Source organism: Accipiter gentilis, chromosome 22 (assembly GCF_929443795.1).
Source record: "Accipiter gentilis chromosome 22, bAccGen1.1, whole genome shotgun sequence".
Classification (NCBI taxonomy): domain Eukaryota; kingdom Metazoa; phylum Chordata; class Aves; order Accipitriformes; family Accipitridae; genus Astur; species Astur gentilis.
The window spans coordinates 352,855-370,422 of record NC_064901.1 but is presented as its reverse complement, the minus strand read 5'-3'; the positions used below and the strand labels follow the sequence as shown (position 1 = coordinate 370,422).

General features: G+C 40.8%; 1 long non-coding RNA gene across 1 annotated transcript; it reads right to left on the bottom strand.

The window, feature by feature from the left end:
• Positions 1–430: 430 nt before the first annotated feature.
• LOC126049482 (uncharacterized) lies at positions 431–17,099 on the bottom strand. The gene is made up of 3 exons (XR_007509207.1): positions 16,846–17,099; positions 1,005–1,095; positions 431–526 (listed from the first exon to the last, which is right to left on the bottom strand). It is a non-coding gene; the product is annotated as an uncharacterized LOC126049482 (long non-coding RNA).
• Positions 17,100–17,568: the final 469 nt, after the last annotated feature.

The window sequence follows — 17,568 nt, the reverse complement described above, 5'->3', positions numbered from 1 at the left end:
CTAGGGAAGCATGTGAATTCTGTCCCCAGTTATCTCAAGCACTGAAGCTCTTGTTGCCATGGTATTCAAGTACTTGAAAATACTAAAACTCAGACTTGGCTGTTTTAAAGAGCTTTAAGCGGCATCTCTTGGCCTGCTGTCTCCCACCTAACTAAAGTTTTTTCTGGGGTGAAACTTTATGTTGGTGTACAAGAACAGGTACTTCAGTGAGACTTCTCTTTACCCTACATTAACAACATTTAGGTCCAAAAAGCAGACCGATATTTAAATGCATTCAGTCTTTAAGCATTTTCTGCAGGAAGTAGATCATTAAATGGCTTCCAGTATGATTATTCTCTTCAGGGGCACAAAGTTATTAGTCTGCTGAAGGCAAGTCAGCAAGTAAGAGCTGTGTGAAACAGCTGAAAACTTTCAAAAGTTTGGAACTCACAAACCAGCCTGACACCCAGAGAGGATTCATGGGTCTATGTTCATTGTCTGAAGATGAATCTTTCCAAGTAGAATTGAACACAAAAAGTACAGTTTCCTGCGAACACAAAAAAGGATTCCTGAGACAATCCTGATGGTTCAGTGCAATTTGCCAGAAGACTGATCCCCTCCCCGTAGACTTTCCAGAGCCTATGGCCACCCCACAGCCAGTCACCCTGCATACCTTTCCCTTGTTATACAACCAATTCCCTAATGCTGGAGGAAACAGCTGCACTTGAGCCCCTTTTCCTTCACTCCCTGGCAGGACATCTGCCTTCACACAGTGTGGGCAGATACCTTTGCCTGCTTCGCACAGCATCCATTTTGGGTGCAATTAATAGAAACTACAAAGCTAAACATAGAGGCAAGCTAAGAGAAAAAGAATAATCAGATGTTTAGGGTCGCTTGGATGCTATGTGAGGGAAGGAGAGGATGAGCTTGGTATCTTGCTTTGCTCATGTGACCAACTAAACCGTTTGGGGCTTGTTTAAGTATCTGTGACTGAGTCTTCTTTTCCCAGACAAATGAATACTGACCTCTCCTTTCTCCTGGAAAAGTCGTGACGGAAGCATCAAATGGCAGGAAATGAAAAAAGAAAACAGTTTATCTTGCCTTTAGCTCCACCTTCTTTTTTAAAAAAAATGTCAAGGGAAAAAAGTCATGAAAGAGGGCAAGAAAATGGACTGTTTCAGCTATGCTGATAAGTGGGAGAATTATACCATTATTTTAGGATGGATTTGCTCTTTTACTCTACTGCCCCCTGACAAACATACTTTTCTAAATCCACTCAATATCAGACAGCAAAACTTATACACCTTAAAACAGATAGTGAGCACTACAAGCCCAGAAAAACATCAGAGTACCATGTAGTGTGACATGAAGTGCGTTCTCCAGCTATACAATTCCCTACAGAAGGAATTTTCTACAGACTTCCCAGTTTGGTAAATAAAGCAGATTATGTTGACTTATCAGGGTTATCACACCTTTTAGACAAGCAGCCTGAAAGAGAAGAAAGTCAGCCTGAGTAGACCAAAATGTCAAAGATTCTCATAAGACAGGCACTTTGAGGATGCATATGTTAGGATGAAAAAAATTATTAAAAAGATGGAATTTTGCATTCTCTCAGCTTTCACAAAAAACCAATAAATCCCACTGCCTGACCTAAATGCCTGTACAGAACTATGAACCATGTACAGCTAACTCCTGTGCAGACTATGTGGAAAAGATACAACTCCATCCCCAAATTATTTTTCACTTCTCTTCACTTTCCAAAATCATCCTTAGAAAAAAACCTGAGCCAACCCCACTGTGAACTAAAGAGCCTTAGCCACCACAATACCATTGCCAATGTGCATTCAGTTAACACAATATGCAGAACCATTTCAAAGGTACATGTCTCCAGAGGAACCATTTGACACTGTGGATAAACCTGAATCCTCTCCACAGCAAAGCAATCAGCACACACTAGTTAAACACTGCAACGAATACTCTGCAAGTGAATTTTGGAGTTTTTTTCCCTGTCCTTCAGACTTCTCAAACATCCATGGCTATTCCTAGCAAAATGGATTTCAGAGCCTAGAAAGACTAAGGGAACAAATGGATCCTCTATACTCCAAGTGAGCTACAGTTAAATCAAAAGTTTATGCTGTACAGCCCAAGCAAAAGGAGATGCAAACACATTTCTTGGAACAAGATACTCCCAGGCCACACCAGCATTATACCTCTCTAGATGAATAGAATTTGTATCAGCTTAGATTTTGTTACTTCTGGATTTGTGTTATTATATGCACTAAGCTTTTGGTGCTGAATTGGTTAAAAAAAAAGTTAACTAATTTATCAGATTTTTGGTAAAAAAAATTGTGAATCAAAAGTTTGTTTGTTACTATTACACAGTAAATACAAGGTAAAGCAGATGTTACACATGCTGATCGCAGTGATCCTTACCATCAATTCCAGTGCAGTGATTTGACCGTGAGGCAACAAAACTCTGAGAAGCTGAAATCTCTGCTTCAGGTGTCCCTTTTTTACATTACAGTTTCACAGTGGGACATGTAAATCTGAGTGACAAGTGGGTGACAGTTATTTTCAGTTCTCTAAAGGGCAGACATCATAGAGCTGGAACAAAACTCCTTGCCTGTTTAGTCCTCACAGTGTTTTGATCAACTACATTACATAATCCTTTTTTAAAACTGATGAAGGTTCATTCTAAAATGACAACACTGCCTTGATAACTAGAAACCTGTCATTCCAAATCTATGTCAATTTACAGTTTATAGCCATTTCTTCTTGTGACGTGCTTACCTATCTGCCCTTTTGTACAGCTCCGCTCAGATAAAAAGGAATATCATCATCCTTCTCCCTTTACTTTGCTAAATCAAAAACATATATTTGAGCAAGTGACATAATTATCTTGTGCCAGAAGTCTCACACCCAGCACCTTGTACAATGAGCCCTTACTTTAGGTGGGACTTTTACACACTATGTGAGTACAAACACCAACAGTAGTAATGGTTCATAGCACTATTGAGACACTTTAGAATTATCTGTAATGGAAAGGTGTTTTTGTAAATGTACCATTCAAAGTATTTAAGTACTCATGTGTTTGGACAGCAAACTCAAACATTGTTTCTCAGTACATTTCAACTCTGCTCAAAAGAAACAGCGCAGTTAATAATTTTAAGCACTAAGGGTCATTTCTCCAATTGCTTCAAGTTACATATATATGAGGCATGTTGCAGTAAGCTTTATCACCACTACCCAGAGTTACCAGATTACAGCTACATGGAAAAAAAGTAAGAGAAAAAAACCCAGAATAAAAATTGAGAGGATTAAATTTAGGTTTTGTTTGGCAAACATAGTATCAATAGCAAGTCTGTGCTAAATTTATAGACTCTCCAAGTATATTTATTGCCTTACATGGCAGCACCACTGAAAAAAATCCTGTAATTCATACAGTGATACTGTTTTTCTTGCTTATACCTTCCCTTACAATCCCAGGGACATAAACATTAATTGGCTACTGTTCTTTGCATTTGGTTATTGTAGGAGACCATGGAAGGGAAAACAACTAGACAAGCTGTTAAGTTCCATGTAGCAGAAAAAGCAAATAAGCCAAAGGGACAGTAAAAAAGGAAAGACTCTGACCATGGCTTTTGTTGTAACAATCAAGTTTCACTAACACCAGGAAAGTCTCAAGGAAAAATATGTAATTTTATCCTGACCACGTGTTTGGCAATCCTGTACAGACGAAACAATTCTAGTAGCATGAACTGAGGAATGATTGCTGTCTTGGGCAAATTTCCAAGTAAGAGAGAGCTCATGGCTCTTCCTCTCAACTTGGCCTGTAACAAGCACTGACCATCAGCACATCATGACCTGAATAACAAACAAACTCCAAATTGGAAATCTGTTCTTAAGCATCAAAAGAAAGTCCCAAGTACTGCAGGGTGCCACAGCAGAAACAAAACCCAGTGATAAACAACAGGAAGAAAACCCAAAACTTGAGAAACCAAATGAAATAAAGGAACTGGAGTTGGATTTTATTATTACTACTGAAAACATCATTGCACCAGCCTCTGCCTAAATGCCTGAGGTAAGATTACCTTACGAATGACTTAGATGATAGAAGAGTAGTCATATTTGGTTATTCGATTTTTGCATTCTTAGTACTGACAATCCTATTTTCTCTATGTATACAGCTCTCCCAGCTTAATAAATTGCCCCAAGAAAATCCCTGCTAACACCAGGTTTTAGAATTTACACCAGTTTTACTTGCTGTGATTCATACATGCTCATATAATATATGAGCTCCATGACTTCAGATGTACATTAAGAAGCTCAGTTACTACCTGGTGCATGTAACACTCATTTATATGAAAGCTCTGAATATATAAGGAAGAATTAGGGCTCAAAGGGAGCCAAACAGATATCCCTTGTGAAACTCATGCAGCCTCTCTGGAAGCAGGGATGGTTTTGCCTATTACAGATTACACCTAAGTGAACAGTAACAAGAGCCTTGATTGTCCTCTGTTCTCAGAGCCTGGTCAAATCCACTTTGTGCCATTACAAGGTAGGTCATTACTATTGATGGTCCCCTGGCAATTTTAGACAGAGATGGAGCAAAGCAGAACGTGATACTGAAGATGACTAGAGCCATCTGGCACGCTGGATGACAGAAAAGCAGTGGTGGGACATAGTGCAGCCACACTAATTAACGGCCACATCCAATTATTCCAATAGATATGAAGTGATCTGTCTAAATCCACACTGTAAGTCAGTGGCAGAAGCAGTGTTAAAGCTGAGATGACCTGGAATGCCCTTATTTTCTCTAGGCCACAAGAACCCAAAACCATGGCCAACAAACACACCTCAGCTTTGCTGGAAGCTCACATGTCCCGACAGTAAGAGAAGAGAGCATCTCCCTCACGAATATTTGTGTCAGGGCTAATATCTGAAAGGTTAACAGCTGTTGTTTCCTCTATGCCACAATTTATCTGCCACAGAAGCTCCTCTTTTCCAGAGAGAAAGAAAACACCTAAGATGCTCTCCTGCAGGCAGTACCAGGACATTTAGGCAATTCAGAAGGCAATGGTCTCTCTCCTTCTGTGAAGGCCATACCTTAGAAATACTTCATGGGTTCTGGACGCCTCATAACAAGAACCAGTCAGACAAGATACTGTTTAGAGGGATTCAAAACCTGATACTGGAGGAAAATTGTGCAACCTTTTCCTCTATTACTTGTACTCCCAAGAACTTCAGAAATGTAGAAAGGCACTGTAGAAGAGCAGAAATACAGAAAAAGAATGTTTTTTTGTTTGTTTGGGGGTTTTTTTGGTTGTTTTTGCTTGTCTGTTTGTTTGTTTGTTACAATTGGAAGTAACGTCTAACAGGCAGAAACCAAGGGAGCATGCCAGACAAAAATGTTTGGCAGTGATAGCTCACATCCCCAGTCACATCGGGAAAGTAGAAGCTCTACATTTCAGGACTTCAAATATAGCTCACTATGGGTCCACAATACATTCAAAGCGTAACTGAAGCCTCCAGTCATGTAATTGCATTAAAACTTGAAGGATAATTTCCCAAACTGCCAGCCTTCTAACTCAAACTAGAATCTGAGGCAAAGATCAGTCAAATGCTTCTCTTACTATATAGAGCAATAGTGCTTTAAAACTAGACTGGGAAAAGATCACAGGAAAGAGGCAATATGCCAACTTCTTTAGCGGACCATTTGCATCTCTAAAATCTGAGATTTTTTTTCCCCAGTCAGTATTGCACAAATAGGAGAAAAAATAAACAAAACATTAATTTAAGGGTTTGACTTCCCCAAGGGCTAGATTAATTCAGAATCACTTTACGGATCAGGTTTTTCTTTGTTCAATGAAGTTCTGTTGGTAATAACAGTAGGCAACAAGCAATCTAAATGCAGTAAGGGGGAGAGGTTGGTAGCATCCCCTTAGGAGAGGGCAGGTGCACAGTGCTTACCACTCTTCCTTGTCTTCTCAAGGCCTCCATGAGGCAGAACTCCAAAGCAGCACCCCGATACCAGACTTCCACACCTATTACATGTGTTCCTCTGCTTTGGATGGTGAATTTGCAATAATGACAACTATTGCACAACAGAATGCTACAGTAAGTGACATTCCAGTCCATAGTATGGGGAGGGAACTGGGTTTAAAAACTGGTTTCTTCTTTCAAACCTGAAAAAGTGAATCATACAAGGAAAATGTTTTTCAGAAGAAAGCTCCCACTGGGCACCCTGGTTTGCACATCTGATACTGATGCTTTCATATGTTCCTGTCTAAATTGTGCACAAAAAAGCTAGCCAGATGTATTCCATTTACCAAACCTTCCAAAAGCTATTGTACATTACTTGCTGTTGTGATGATTATCAGGTGTGGTTTTTAAGTTATCTCACTGATGTAAAAAGCATAAAGTTTTACAGTTAATCACCCCTGAACCAACTATGTCATTGCAGCCTGTCATCACTGAAGATAGCCATCAAGAGGTGAACACAGATCGCAAAGCCCTGTCTGCACCTATCCTTCTTCTAAACTGGGACTAATAAAAAAAGAAACAGGGAATCGAGTAAGTGATCTAAGTTTACTGGAATATTGCGCTGGATGATAAACACTCTTCTAGTAAACACACATTCTGGCTTGTATGACTTGAATGTATGCTAACATACCAGCATTGCCTACACGCCTTGCACCAAATTACTGCTTTACCAGTATGTGCTGCTTTTGGCTGGCATAGAGTTAATTTTCTTCACAGTAGCTAGTATGGGGCTATGTTTTGGATTTGTGCTGAAAACAGTGTTGGTAATGCTGAGATGTTTTCATTACTGCTGAGCAGCGCTTATACAGAGTCAAGGCATTTTCTGCCTCTCACCCCACCCCACCAGCAAGTAGCTGGGGGTGCACAAGGAGTTGGGAGGGGACACAGCCGGGACAGCTGACCCCAACTGACCCCAGGGATATTCCAGACCATATGACATCATGCTCAGCATACAGAGCTGGGGGAAGAAGAAGGAAGAGGGGGACATTCAGAGTGATGGCGTTTGTCTTCCCAAGTGACTGTTACATGTGCTGGAGCCCTGCTTTCCTGGAGATGGCTGAACACCTGCCTGCTGATGGGAAGCGGTGAATGAATTCCTTGGTTTGCTTTGCTTACATGTGCATGCCTTTTGCTTTACCTGTTAAACTGTCTTTATGTCAACCCATGAGTTTTCTTGCTTTTAATCTTCTGATTCTCTCCCCCGTCCCTCTAGGGGTGAGTGAGCGAATGGCTGTGTGGGGCTTAGTTGCTCGCTGGGGTTAAACCAGTATTCACACAGTATTCATCATACAACTCAGAACCTGATCCTGCCGCCATTAGTAAAAGGAGAGCCAGCATAATTCTTCCCATGCCTCAGGACTGGTTTCAATTGCACAAATGAAATCAGGGCTTTATCTTCTGAATTACAACTAAGTTCATGCTAGAAGTTAAGTGAAAAATCTTAACTGAAAATGGTGGGCATAATTAGTTGCCATCAACCAGTATAAGCTAAACTCATTTTGCACTGAGAAAGCTGGGGGGAAGGAAAAAACCAAACCAAACCAAAACCCCGAACAAGAAAGAAGTGTCAAGCCCTCAAACACTAGCCACACTGAAGACAAGGGAGAAACTGGATTCTCTAGACAGAGATGCTTCACTGGAGGTTGTATGCCTACAGAGAGGATGGGCATTCATCTAGCTGAGCTGTGAATGGGAGAACAGATTCAGAGTGAGGGAAAAACACAGAATCCAACTGTAAAAGCATCAGGGAGACAAGGACCATTGAGGAAGTGATGCAGTCCCGAAAGAAAGCACAGAAATTTTCCTGTGCTGAGCGTTGGCTGGAAAGGAGATTAGGAACACTAAGCGAGAAAGCCATCTTCTGTTCAATCCTTCTCTGTATTTCCATGTAACTGACAACTATATGTATATATATATATAACTTCTATATAACCGTATTTCTGTGTAACATCTTTTATAACTTGTAAGCTGTATCAGTAACACCTTTCCAAGGAAAAGAGTTTAAAAAGGGATTTCCATTATAAGGGAGATCCTGCTTGATGGTTATATATAAAGGCAACCTTAAAATGTGAAGCTGTCTCCTGGTTTAAGGAAGTCCTGCTTCATTATTTAAAGCCAGACAAAAAATAATACTCTGCAAGAGGTATCACAGGGAACAAGCCTTCCCTAGCAGAAAATTCCTTGGATGATCCAACTGGTCTTTCCTCGTTTCCAGTGTCTGGAGAGTCAACCGATATTATGCAACTTAGCGTGATGCCAGTACACTGCAGCCCTTCAGGGCAACCTGCAAATATCACGTTTGTTGTCACTCTCTATTTTAGACACTCTAAATATAGGCCCATTAGACTTGACAGTGCTGTTTGTTTAGCATGACTACTCCTCCTTCAAGAGAATGAAAAGCAACTCCAGGAAAAAAAACATGCTTGAGCAAAGATTTAATTTAAAGGGATCCAGTATTTTATACGCTATTACAAAAAACTATGTATGAAGTAGAAACAAAGATCTTGACAACTCAAATTCATACACAGTACAAAATAGTATGTTTGCAACACTGTTGTCTAATACATTTGTGTCTAATTGTATTTGTCTAATTGTCAAAAAATGAAATAAGAATGCATGGTATACTAGCATGATGTAGAACAGAGGGTATGAGAAAAATCTTTCATTTTTTGTTGTTTGGTTTTGGGTTTATTGGGTTTTTTGTTTGTTTTGGTTTTACTAACACACACTAATAAGTGGTGTTAGTAAAAATAAAAGATGTTTCGGGGGAGAAAAAAAAGAACCTGTTTTGTAGTATCTTTGTCAGCAGGTCCATACCTAGAGAGTAGGATTAGTAAGATGACAGTAGAGGTAAATATTCATTCCTGAGCGTGCTTACTCATCTCTGGAAGTTAACTGGGAACAGAACACAAACACAAGAGAGGGCAAAGGGGTAGAGCCCTTTGCTGAAAATGAAGTTCAGAATACTCTGCTTTCTAACTACCAAAGCTTTGGTGTTGTCTGGTACAGCGAGCAGCTGCTGCTCATCTTTTTAGTACCACCCCTTTGATAGTTAGCTGTGCCTATGAGACAGCAGGCATTCCAGAAGAGGAATCCAAGATACATTGCCATCTATCTACAAGAGATCATGTAAGTGCTGCAGGGGTACACGGTGAGAGGCAGACCCCTGTGGCATATGGAGGCAGCAAATCACTCGTATTTTATTACACTAAGTATTTTGCTGAGGAAGCTACAAGAGGAGCCACTGCAAGTCTGAGTATCAACAGCAGGAAGAAGAACCAGTTGCACTTCATGCTTAACAGCATCAAATAATTAATTACCAACATTATTGTATGGCTTCCATGAGATGCTCATCTTCTAATCTGACACAAATGCCCAGTTACGAAGCATTCAGGGTGTTGACAAATATGCAGTATTATACATAGAAATTCATATGAATTGGCTCCCACAGAGTGTGTCACCGTCCCTGGTTTCACAGTGCTTGGCATGGCTCAAACAAACAGTTGTTGCACCAATGCATTTGCGAGGCTATCAACCGGCAGATCATAAAACAGAATGATTAAGAATAATATAAAAAAAAAAAAAAGACGTGGACAATGGCTAATCACTCAATGGTTGGGGCATTATTATCAAAGTAAACGCTCAAAACTGGAGTAGCAGGGAGCACTGCACATCAGGTACACTGACAGAGCCGTGCCGACACCTTGGGGAGAAGGTTCCCCGTAGACCAAACTGTTTGCTGGGGAAGCTTCTGCAATGGCAGCTCCTTGTATGCCTGGCTTGAGCCAGTGGTAGACAAGCTCTGTAGGTATATGTACTTGCACATGGTACACAAAATCTAAAACTAAACAAACTGCTATTTATAGGTGCATGAAAAAATCTCCAGTTTTCAAACAGAAATAGGAATGTGATTTGATCTTTCAAAATTCCATGTTTTGAGGATATAGAATACTTCAGTTGGCTACACCAAACCAATACTCTCAAAAAAACAGAAAGAAGAAAAAAAAACCTACAGTGAGACATTTCACTATTCTTTCCTTCTTAGACAACTAACTCTTCAGTTTCAAATAGCAGACAATTGCTTTACCATTAAATCATGAAAAGTTTAACTGCATTAGGTGGCCAGCCATTCTATATATCTAGAAGTATGCTCTACTTACCTACACTTTCAAATGATGCATGCAGAAACTCAAAGAGTGAGATGGTAAGACGAATGAAGTCATGAACATACACAGCTCTCAACTGGACTTGGGTAATCCAATATTTTGCCTCCCAAATTTTTAGACAAGAATTTCATTCATGTTACATTTCTGGGTGCTGTCAGACATTGTATAACCCAAAGGTAAATTTTTTTAAATGAAGGCATCAAGACTGCTTTGTGCATGACCTGTTTTTTGTTATCCATGTGCTATAGTAAAGCAACAGTATAAAAAAAACCCAACAAAACACAAAACCAAAACCCACCAAAAAACCCCCAACACTCCCTTCCCACCCAAGCCCCCAGAAGTTTAAGACAGCGTTACTGTTGCCTTGAAGACTCTGGAATCTAGTCAGGAAAACAAAGCAGAAAGAACTTTATGAAGACTTCACTTACTGCATTGAAAAATCACAACATAAACAACTGCAGACACGGAGATGGATGCTGGGCACTCAGATAATACTGGCAAGGCTTTTTTTCATTAAAAGGTTTGGAATCTGAATATCCTCCTCTATGCAACCCTTCTTAGGTAACACTACCAGCAGCACTGTATGTTTGACAGCACGGCTGCTTACTGAGCCTGCTCTGGAAATGGAATTAATGCAGTCAGGTCACTCCACCTCCGCACCCAACCTCACGTAGCCATGAGCGACCATGGTTATTCTGCTCCTCAGCCCATGATACATCTCGGTTGCACAACATTATGATGTGTGGAAATACCAGTTCACAGAAACGTTAATGCAGCATTACAGCTCCCTTGCCAGCTCTGGGGGAGCTGAGTCTGGGTAACCTTTGGCAAAGGCTGCCTTACCCTGCGGACAAGTTTTGGAAATGGGATGCAGACAAGCAGATTTTAAAATATTTGAGATATTTACCTCCCTCTTTCATAAAGGCACAGACCCACAAAGGGACTGGGACTCTGTTTCTGTTACCAAGACTGGCAGTGACTCACTGTGGCAGAGTTGTAAATTTGACACCAGCATAAGTCACACAGATACAGACAAAAGCATGTTACAAACTATTGAAAATAAGCAGAATTAGAAGAATTTCAGGCTTTTTTCAAGACAAACTTCCTGAAGAGAAGGGATTATCACTTGAAAGTTAGTGCCTATTTCAGTGTCACTGAAGAGCTTAATGCAGCTGTTTGGAGCTGCAGCTCCCAAAGGTCTGTGGCCACCCCCAACCAGTCTTAGCTCCAAGCATATGCATATCAGTAGCCTGGTTTGAATACAGGGAGAATTTGCAGTCTTTTCTGGAAAAAAAAGTGAATGCTGGTGCCAGACTCTGACCACACATGTAGTGTGGTAAACTAATACAGCTGCCCCCATTCAGAGAGACTTGGGCAATTAAATTGCAGAGGTCAGAGATGAGTTGTTTAGGAGGGGAAAGCCCAGATCTGCCCAATCTATTCTACCTCAGTTTTACCCCCTTCAGTGACATTTGAGATTCTGGCAGTGAATACCCTCCAAAAAATCCACACACCTATCAGCTGAGATCTTATTCTTCATGCTGAACTCATACACCTTATAATTTGGAATGAGATTTAGGAACACGCACCTGATGTTTCCACCATATATAATTTTTATATATGGGATATCATTTTTAGCCAGGTAAATATTTGAACTCCGGTGAACTGGAAACAACATAGGAAGGATCAGAGTGAAAGAAGCATTTCTGGTGGCAAGTTTCTGACCTCAGGAGCAGCTAGCAATTAAACAGCAACTAATCATTAAACTTCATAGGCCAAATTCTTCCCTACAGCTGTTCCATTGAAACTACTTTATTAGAAAATAAACTGGCCTTGTGCTGTGGAGCTTGACCAGCTCAAGTTTCAGTTATGCAGCTAGTAATACTTTTTCTCTTCAAAAATGCTTGGTAGTGCTTTTTCCATGCATTTCGATCATCCACACAACCACAAAACCACCATGCAGTTCTGCAAAATGGTACCTTCTGTTCACAAGAGGCCCCTGGTTCAGATATTGAGAGAACAAAATTCCTATATTGTATACCCACCCCCATTTTCAAAAGTAAATTAAAGATAATTCTCTCATTTCATTTCACAGCTGGCAAACCCAAGAGCCCATAGAGAGAATTAGTTTCTATAAATATTCTTGTCTATAAATGCCAACTAAAATTTTGCCTAAAAGAGGGTAATGAAACAAGAAACACAGCTCAGCAAAAAGACATCCTTTCTCTCCAGCTCACCAGGAAGGTCTGCTACCCTTGGACCAAGAGCTCTGCTTTGAATCTCAGCTCTGCAGCACACTGCCTGGTCTTTGAATATTAGGATAGTTCTGTACTACTAGAGCACCTTCATAGGATCCTGAAGCATACTGGTCAGTTCTGTCCTCCATTTCAAGCCAAAGAAATTGTGCCGAGACATTTATTTCAGTTACCCTAATAAAACAAGATGAATCACATCTCATTTAACCCCAGATGCCTAGTTAGACACCCGAGATAGTCACCTGATGCTCTGTTTATAGTCAATAGAAGGAACACAACACCTCCAGAGGATCTTTCATCTGATCTATTTTCAAACAAGGTGAATCCCCCTCCAGAAAGACTATGGCAACTAACTTAGGCTTGCATGTCTTTTTCACACCTAAATTAAGGCAACTGAATCACAGCCAAAAATAATGTTGTACCAATACTCCGTTCCCTTTTCACAGATACGCTGTGTTAGTGTAGATCCTCCCCTCTTCCAGGGATTCAAACTAATTCCCCAAACTCTACAATACACACTCCTGATCACACGGGTCTTCTATGCAGGTATTTATTGTTATAACTAAATAACCTCATACACACACTTTCAGGGTTTTTTTCCATGCTGCTTTTTGGCTCCCTGCTTCATTACTTCTAGAGCTGCTATTTGTTTATTTCAGGACTCTTTCACTTAGTTCTGTCTTCCCAGAGGGAAATGTCTGCAACAAAGCTTAAAAACCACATTTAATATTCAAGATAAATGACTCTATACAATAAACCATATCAGTAGGATCACAATCTGTCTATCCCACCTTCCCTGTCAGTATCAAAGAGAGAACAACTCCCTTACACTGCAAAGAATGAACAAGAGGCACTTCAGCAGTGGTTTGTTACTCAGAGACTTATTTCTCATTTCATATGAATGCCCCTGAGCGACACGAGATGAAATCACCAACTGCTGATTTGAAGTAATGGCACAACTAATCAAGACGTTCCTATAGCATGATCTTTTCCAATAAATAAAAATGTGAACTTCAAGGAAGTCTTACGCATATTTCTAGGCATATCACTGCAGTGAACTGGTAAACCTTAATATATCACTGCTGAGAAAATACTTTCAACATTTTAGGAAATATTTTCTGTCAGAAAAGAACCTATTGAAGGATTTTCAGGATGGGTGAGAGCAAAAGCTCTTTAATTTTATGGCTCTCTTTCACCAGCTGGTATCTCTATAGAACTAATGTTTAAGAAACTTATGCATTTCAGTAACCTACTTCCTTTAAGACTATTTTCTATTAATAAAGCACTATTTGTTTCTACAGTTATCTAAGGGACACACACACTCATGTCTTCTCTTACTTTTTTAACATTATGCTGTTTATATTCTCCCTTGTATTTTTTCTGTAAAGATACACTGAACATTATGCTACATTTAAAAAATTGGTTAACACGTTTGTCACTAAGTTTACACTAGCAGACAGCACAAAACCTTACCAATAGGAGCACAGCTGCAGGGTGAAATACTTGGCATTAAGGGCATAGCTTTCACACTACTTTTTTGCAGCTTTTACTTCCAATTATCTCCAATGTGATCCTGTAGAATTTGCATTAGCACTTGGAGTACATTAAATGAGCTTCTGGAGTTCTTCTGACTCAGTTTTATCCCAAACAAAATCAGTTTATGTGCTCTAAAATGCAAATTGAAGTGCATTAAGTGCTGATGATCAGGACATCCATTTCAAAAGTACATTCCTGCTCTAACTAGTGCACTAATGTATTGCATTCACAGTTTTTTAGAAAAGAAGGGAATCCTGGAACCCTGATGCCTGTCCCCTAGTCTGAATCTCTGAAATTTTACACCCTTTAGTTTTGAAAGAAAAAGGACCTTCCACACCATTCACCTTATTTGCACATTTAAAGGACAGTGAAAATTGATTGCAGAAGTCAATAGGGGATTCACAAGTCCTACCTGGTTAGATCTTACCCATATAGACACCTTCAGATAGATTTCTGGCCCAGTTTAAGGTCCTGGCAGAACTTTCACTATCTACAAGCAGCAAAGATTTAACCCTTAATGTTTCTAGATGTATGAGCTGAGCCGTAAGGCTTCTAGTTGTATTTCCTAGGACTCAAATTCATCTGGTCACAATTACAGCCACAGTCCTGAAGACAGCACATGCTCATACCCAACGCATACAAAGACGGGCATTCCTTCCTTGAGGTTAACCACTTGCAAAGCTATTACATCCATTAGCAGAACTTGCAATCCTTTAAGAAACCATCCAGCATGGCTAGACTCCAAAGAAAATGTATTAAGAAATCAGAGGACAAAAAAAAATATCTAGTTTTGCCACTGAGTACTTTATGGATTATTTTTTTTTAAATGCAACTAACATTTCAGACAAATTGCCCAAGAATTGCCTTCTGAAGGCTCTCCTTTCCTAGCTGACTGCAGAGTAAGCTTAAGTGATTAGCTTAGATACATCCAACTTTCAGATGGCCAAGATGACATTAGAAGATTGCATCCACTACACGAGCCCTTATAGTTCTCTAGCCTATTTCCTGCTGATTTTTATTTTTTACCTGTCCAACTTTCAAAGAGAAAGCCAACATTGTTGCAAAGCTTCCGAGACCAAAACCTTTACTTTCAGCCTGCCTTTAAGAGCAGGGCTTTTCAACAACTCAAAATTCACATATTCTGTTAGTTTATTGGCAAAGATCATGACAGGTGCTTTGCACAAAGCCTCAATGCATTACTTGGGTTAAAAGCTGCATGAAGAAAAGGTACTACCGGGAGCAAAGTGTCAGAGCAGGAGAATCCACAAGCCACAATCTTGTAGCTGATGCCACCTTGGCAACTGCCTCACTGACTGGAAAAGTCACCACTTCTACAACAGGGGCAACAGAAGCCTTGCAGAGCAGAACATCTTGAGAGATTTGTAACACACATAGATACCATTTCTCATCTTCATTTGCAGATGCCAGACTTGAGATATCTGAAAATTAAGGACTTTATAAACATGATGTATTTAGCCCACTCACAATATGGTTTTAACCCCCACACAGTCTGGGTTTCTCAACCAGGGAACTGTACCAGCTGCCAGTTCTCAACAAGATAGCTGGCAAGGTAGCACAAACAAGGACTCGAGGGGGGGGGGGGGGGTCGGCCACTATTGAGATGTAGCTGTTGCTTTTTTGCCTCGTGTCCCTTGGACTGTTACCTAAACCAACCACACAGCAGAGTATTCATTACACCACTAATGTAATGAGGGATCCAAGGTACTTGTGTAAAGGAGAGATCTGCAGTTAAAGACCAAGGTATGCTGTTAAGTCCTTAATGATAATTAGGGATATGAATCATAAGAGAGTACAGCTAGTCAGAACTGAGATACAGTGCAATGTGTGAGAGAAAAAAAAAATATCTGACCTTTTCTCTTATTGGAAAGTTTAATGGTCATGCTCTTGATGGCATTCATATTTTAAAAATAATTTAAAAGCTATAACTATAAAAGCGCAGCGATCACTAAAGTTGCCAGCTGTATTCCTATATCTAAGGAAAATGATACGTTAAATCTGCTCGGGAGTTACTGCTACTCACTTTGTACTTGAGATCTCCACAGGAATATCATGAAAAGCCTTTAAAGTTATACAGAAAAAGTCAAAGATCTACCTGACAAAAGCATGATGTAACAGACTAAATGTAATTCATAGCGAATACTGCTTTATGTTATAACCAATCAAATCTAAAAATTCTTGCAGAAGAGAGAACCTAGCCGTTTGGAAACTAAGTATTTAGGAAAGTCACATGCGTTGCATAATCCCATATCTCACTGGAGATAGGGAAAACTGTTTTTCAAGCTTCTTTGTGGTAACACAAACTTAATTTACTAACAGAAATCTGTTTATCTGGAAAATATTAAGGCAAAGTCCAGAGCTCACTTGTCTGTGTAACACAAGGTACGTTTCAGTCACCTCGGGCACAATTAGTGAACACAAGCGTTTTGCCACCAACCTGTAGTTTGAAATTTACTTGCCCAAACTAGTAAGTTTACAAAACACACATCTCGCAGAAGAAAAGAATGATTCATAGCTGATTCACAAGAAACGCCAATGTTTGCCAAATTTTTGCCTTGACAATACTAAAAATGTCCTCAAACCAACACTGTGAAGTTATTAAAGGATAATTCCCAGCCAAAGGTGCAACTAAGTAAGGGAAGATGTGAGCTGTAAAGCATCACCTGATCTAATCAAGCAGTGGAGTATTTTTTGTTAACTTCTCCCTGAAAAACTTTAATCTCAAAAAGGATTAAACCATGGGGGGGAAAAAAAAAAGTCAGAAAAGTTGATTCTGATTACAGCCGATTAGCCAACAACACAATTAACGATCAAGAGAGAAAAGCGGAGCTGCAGTACAGAAAGGATACTCAAGACATGAAGCAGGCAAACGTGCGGGGAAGGGGCTGTCCGGTCCTACATCAACGTAAAAATCCACTTTGCATGGAAGTATGCGGTTTGAACTGTTTTAACCTATAATTTACGTAGCGTATTCAAAGGAGACGACAGAAAGATGAGTGGCGATTTTTCTTTGCCTTGCAATATCTGAACCGCAGAAAAACACTTCAAAAGCAGCACAATTCGGTAGACTCCCGAAAGGAAAAATCCAAACCATGAGTAATTGCACAGAGCAGCTGAGGGGTAGGTGGATACAAGCAGCTTCCACACACGCCGCTGTTACTGACTCGTTAACCCTTCCGCAGACGCAGAGCAGTGAACGGCCGCCGCTCGCGCAGAAACACTGCGTGCATTGTGAGGGGGACAGAGGCGACCACTCGTTTGCCGCGGGGGTCGCCTGTCACAGCCAGCCTCCACCGGCAGCAGCCGCGGAGGAGGGCGCACGGACCGAGGGGAACAGGTTGGAACACGGTCCAGATGGTGGCGGCTGGGAGCGGTGCCGTGAGCCCGGGCCGGGGAAGGGGGCTGGAGCGCGGCGGAGAACTTCGGCTCCGCCGGGGCGCGCAGCCCAGCACGGCCCCTCCTCCGGGCCGCGGAGGGGGTAAAGCGGCGAGGTGAGGGCAGCAGCCCCAGCTCCGCCGGCAGGGCCACCTGCCGTTCGCTCCGGTTCCCCCGGCTCCGCTGTCCGGACGTCC